The sequence below is a fragment of the Gracilinanus agilis genome, chromosome 5 (genome assembly GCF_016433145.1).
Source record: "Gracilinanus agilis isolate LMUSP501 chromosome 5, AgileGrace, whole genome shotgun sequence".
NCBI lineage: Eukaryota > Metazoa > Chordata > Mammalia > Didelphimorphia > Didelphidae > Gracilinanus > Gracilinanus agilis.
The window spans coordinates 70,173,523-70,179,522 of NC_058134.1; positions in this window are offsets into that span (position 1 = coordinate 70,173,523).

A 6,000-nucleotide genomic window follows, 5' to 3' on the forward strand; every position below is an offset into this window, starting at 1 on the left:
GAAAACCTAATCATGCTAAAATATCAAATCAGTAGAAGATTTTATAGGAACAGAAAAGGAAATATCCTCAACTAAAGATCTTTCAGAAAAATGGATTCCTGTTCCTTTCTTCCCCAAAATGGTACAAAGAAGAAATCATCTTTTATCTGGGTCCCTGTCTACAAACCAGGGGAAACACCATAACATCTTGGCAGTCCTATTAATTTTAGCATTTAGCTATTATTCCATCCTGGCTCCTACCATAGCAGACTACAAACCCGCTGCCTCCCATTGCCTACTAAAAGATGATCCATACTATCATCCTGGTCCATCTCTGATGGGCCTTAGCAACTTAGTCAGTAGCTATCAATTTTTGGCCCTAAATCTGGTTGGCTCCATGAGTCATGGTTCCTTACTATTCCTTCCACTCTGTGGCTAAACTTCTCTTCCTTCTTCCTTTCTCTCCTCACCATGATATCCCCTTGCTGTTGGCATAGAATCCAGTCACTAGAAAGCGGAAGTTTCAATTCCTGGCATTCCAACTCAATCTTGAGACCAGAGATCACATGGGAAATGGATATTTGATAGAACAGAGCATACTGGGAAGTATTGGCTTTGCCTTATCTGATATTTGCTATAGATAATTATCCCAAATGACAGAATAAATAGGGAGTAGAGCCAACCCCAGGTCTTTTGACGCCAAAATAATTTCTTCATCTACTATTTTATGAAGACTCTCTTAAACCTCATAATTCTTCAGTTTTCTCATTTGTAAATGCATAGGTCAGTTTTAGGAATGATGGTTTATGAACTTGTTTTTTATTTAAAAATATTTTGATAACTGTTTTGATAATAATATTTTAATTTTATTGACTCCCTTTGTTATCCTATACATTTTCCTTTATGCATTTAACCCTGCAAAGGGGACCATATATATCTAGTATATATTAAACATATATACTGAATATATATACATAATGTGTTTATATATACATATAAACTAAGCAATACTAGGTATATATAGTATTGCATCTAAGATGGAAGATAAGGGTTTATGTACATAATACAAGGTACTTGTTCCAAGGCAGAAGAGTGGTGAGGGCTAGGCAATTGGGGTTAAGTGATTTACCCAGGGTCACACAGCTAGGAAGTGTTTGAGGCCAGATTTGAACCCAGGTTCTCTTGATTCCAGGGCTGGCACTCTTTCCACTGAGCTACCCAGCTTCCCCCATGTTATCACAGTCTGCTGCCAAAGTGGCTCATGACACAAAAAAAGGTTAAGCATCCCTGGACCAGATGAATTAGATCTCTAAGATCTTTTTCAACTCTAATGTTCTAACATTTTTATGAAATTAGGTGGCCTAGTAGATAAAGAAATGGACTGGAAAGAAATTAAGCTCAAAACCTTCCTCAGACACTTATTAGTCTTATAACTCTGGGAAAATAACTTCTTTTAGCCTCAGCTTCCCTATCTGTAAAGTGTGAATAATAACAATACCCACCTTGCAGGGTTGCTATGAGGATCAGATGGGATAATGTATATAAAACATAATTTAAAACATGATCTTTTGGAGACATAGACCCAAGTCAAATTCTAATGAGGGAAAAATAAATAAAATTTTGATGTTCTCAGGGGGAACCAAAAACTCATGATTGTTTATAAACTCCCAAGATTAAACTAGATTAAAATAAATCCAAGACTTTAGGTCTGTTCCATTGTTCTATGGGCTACTTTTAAGGGGCTTCACATTTTTATGTTCATCACACACTATGTTCTAACCAAACTGAATAACCTGTTGTTCTGTTGTTTCAATCATGTCTAATCTTCATGATCCCATTTTGGGGTTTACTTGGCAAAGATCCTAGACTGATTTATTATTTTCTTCTCTAATTCATTTTATAGGTGAAGCAAACAGGGCTAAGTGACTTTTTCAGGTCACCTAGTTGGTAAGTATCTAAGGCTGGATTTGAATTTAGGTCTTCCTGACTCCAGGACTGCCAGTCTCTAACCACTATCTACCCAGATAACTAATTGTAACCTAATCTCATCTTGACCTTTTCCACTCCTGTCCCTTCAAAAGGACATTTCTATGCTTGGAATGCCCTTCTTCCATAATTCTCCAAGGACATTGTCTTTCAATAGAATATAACTTTCTTGAGGGCAGGAATTATTTATCTCTATATTCCTCAAGTATCTAGCAGAGTGCCTTATACTTGGTAGACAATAAAACTAAAATGTCTGTGGACTCTTGACTCTTTCAAATTCATTAACGTACTCTACCAAGCCTTTCCTGATTCCCTACGCTGACACATCTCTTCTTTCTCAATCTCCTTCTAACATTTTGTACAGATTTCTCCTTTGCATTTGTCACACCCTTTATTGATCTTACAGGGGGTTCTGTATTTGTCTGATCTCTTGTGGTTCTCTGAGATTAGGAATTTTATCCCATTTCATTTTTGCCTCCCTAATGCCTAATGCAGTGTCTTAGAATGCAATGGGCATTTCATAAACATTAGCTGATCTGAATTGAATGGCTTCCTAGTTACAAAGTCCTTTCAATACAGTAACCTTTTTTATCTTCACAACATCCTACTTATGATTCTTACTACTTGTGTAACCTTGGACACCTCTCTGGGCTTCTTTTTCTCACCTGTCAAACAAGGGGGTTAGACAAGATGGTCTGGGGGATCTCTTCTAGCTCTAACTCTATGATCCTATCATGAAGTAGGTAGCACAAGAATGATCACACACCCCTCCCCACTTTTTTTAAACCCTACCTTTTGTATTCATATCAATTCTAAGACTGAAGAGTGGTGAGGAATTAGAGTTATGTGACTTATCCAGAGTCACACATCTAGGAAGTATCTGAGGTCAGATTTGGACCAAGGTCCTCCTGACTCCAAATCTGGTGTTCTATCCACTGTGCTACCTAGCTGCCTTGCATCCCATTCTACAGAAGAAAAGAGTGAGTCTTAGAGAGATCAAGTGACTAGAACCAACAGTCAGTGTTCAAGCCTTGTGACTCCATCTCTTTCCAATTCACCACACATGTATCAGAACCGTAACAATAGGCATACACAGCCCATTTGGCTGGGTGATAGACTCTGCTTCATGCTATTCTTCCTCCCCTCAAATGATGCTGCCAACATGTGGTCAGAGAGAACCTCTGGGAGCATTTCTGTTTGCTTGCTTAGTCTTTGCCTCGGGGTTGCTGTGAAATGGGCAGTTCCTTTCATGGAGCTCGACATGTGTGTGCGACAGGGTGTGCCCAGATCTCCAAGGGCTTTGATGAAAATGCCTTTGTTGCTAAAACCCTATAAATACATGGAACAGAGCTGGGTGTGGTGTTTCCACAGTGCGCCCATGGTTAACCTTCATAAAAGGCTCAGGTCATGATGTGGTAGTGAAATCTGGGAAGGAAGGAAGGAATAATGCCATTTACTAGCTTGGCTGAAACAGGGATGGAATCTCTTGGGGACGGAATACTGCTCTTTCTCATTTTGAAGCCATGTAAAACGGAGAGATGCAGAATGACAGGCTTCCACCAAGCCCAAGCTTCCTCTCTTCCTCAGTTTCTCTTTGAGGATCACCCACCCAGCCCCTTTTGAGACAGCAAGCAAGTTGGTTTAGGTCTACGGTGGCACTTGGTAGACTTTGTATCTGATCCAACATCTTCCCTACCAACTTTTTTTCCTTCTCCCTCAGGGAGAATGTGGACATTCCAGGCTCTGGGGTTTTCCTCCACTTTTTCCTACTCACAGTTGAATTAATTCCATCTTAGCCAGATTCCATCTTCAGGCGGAACCCTCATCTTTCTTCCCTTCTCCCTTCCAACTCTAATGTGGTCACCTTAGGAAAAGCTCTCTCTAAAGTGTTCTTGTTTTCACTTTGTTAATTTTTTTTGAATCCTTACCTTAGAATCTTAGAATCAACACTGTGTCTTGGTTCTAAGGCAGAAGAGTTGTAAAGACTAGACAATGGGGGCTAAGTGATTTGTCAGGGAGTCACACAGCTAGGGAGTATCTGAGGAAAGATTCGAACTGAGGATCTCCTGTGCCCAGGCCTGACTATCCACTGAGCCACCTACTGCCCTCCTTTCATTCTTTTTTTTTTTTTTTTTGGTAAGAAAAAGTAACCATGATCATCACATTGAATATATATATATTTTTAAACCCTTACCTTCTGTCTTGGAGTCGCTACTGTGTATTGTTTCCAAGGCAGAAGAGTGGTAAGGGTAGGCAATGGGGGTTAAGTGACTTGCCCAGGGTCACACAGCTAGGAAGTGTCTGAGGCCACATTTGAACCCAGGACCTCCCGTCTCTAGGCCTGGCTCTCAATCCACTGAGCTACCCAGCTGCCCCCCATCCCATTGAATCTTATAACTTTTAGAGAGGGTTTATTATGGATTAGGTATGTGCTACGATCTGTGAGGGCTTGCAATATAGTAGAACAAGAACTTGACCAAATGTCAGGGCAACCTGTTCAAATCCCAGGCCAGTTATTTATTAGCCATATGACCTTGCATGAACTATTTAAGCTCTCTGAGTTGCATTTTCCTTATCTGTAAAATGAGGATGTCAGATTTATAAGGATAGCTGCACAGGGTTGTTTCTTATGAAAAATCTAACTAAATGTATTTACCTACAGGGATGTCTTCTCTGGCCAGTGGCTTTGTAGTATTCACCTCTCCTCTTGCCATCCTCCTGGCATCCTTTGCAGAGCTTAACTGAGGCCAGGAGTTTGAGTTAGAGTTGTGAAAAAGTTCCTTAGGGGTTCTATGCCCCTGCCTGGTCCTTATCCCACCCCCAACATCCTTTCCTCCTTGCCTTGATCTCTAAGCATACTTATATCCTTGTCTCTCTCCCATGAATACTCGCAGTTCTCAGTTTACCCTACGGAGATTAGGTAATTATGGACAGGAAGGGTTGAAGGGATAAACATCATACAGTGCCTACTATGAATCAGGAACCATACTAAGTGCTTTTTACAAATATTATCTCATTTGAACCTCACAACAACGCTGTGAGGACTTTTATTACTCTCATTTTAACAGTTGAGGAAACTGAGACAAACAGAGGTTAAGTGTCTTGCTTGGGGTGGCACAGCTAGTGAGTGTCTGAGGCTGGTTTTAAATTCAAGTCTTTCTTACTCGGGGGGTTGCATTCATTACTTGCAAGATAAGCCAACAATTTTTTTATTTTTATTTTTTATTTTTTAGAAAATTTTTCCCAAACTAACAATTTTTAACTAAACTAAAATAGAACATTTTAAAATATTATACATAAATATATATATATATATATATATATAATAGTTACTGCCATCTATCTTTAAAGACCATGAAAATGCCCATAAGTTCACTTCAGGACCACAACAAAACTTTCTATCTGCATCTTCCTCTCTAATGCTTTGCTGTAGGCACTAACATTACTTTTGTTTAATTTTATTTTGTTTTGTTTTCTTTGTTTAATTATGGATGGGTAGGACAGAGTAATGGATTAAGGGCTGGCTTCTGAACCATGAAGCCCTGGGATCAAGTCCCACCTCTGACTCATACTGGCTCTGTGATCCTGGGCAAGTCAATTAACCTCTAAAACTCTAGACAATTCTCTAAGAGTATGAATTGCAGAGAAGCAAGAAATTGCTAACCTGTATTAGTTTGAGGAGAGTTCTTTTTACCAATTCAATCACAGGTCCAGTGTCCATTTCTATTCCTATCACTAATATTGCAACAGTCAGAGGTACTGTGACCCAGTGCCTAGAAGCCAGCCTTGAAATCAGGAAGACTTGCCACTAACTTATTCTAGCTATGTGATTATGGGTAAGTCATTTAACCTATAAATGTTTCAGAAAAATCTCTAAGACTCTAAGGCACCCAGAAGTCGATGCACCATGTAAATGGAGGGAGTTACACACTAGTAATTTCCTATGCTAACGAAATCAAAGATCTACAACCTCTCCCTAAATTTCTTTTTTTCAAAAACTTAATTAATTAATTGAATTTATCCACAAATGTCCCA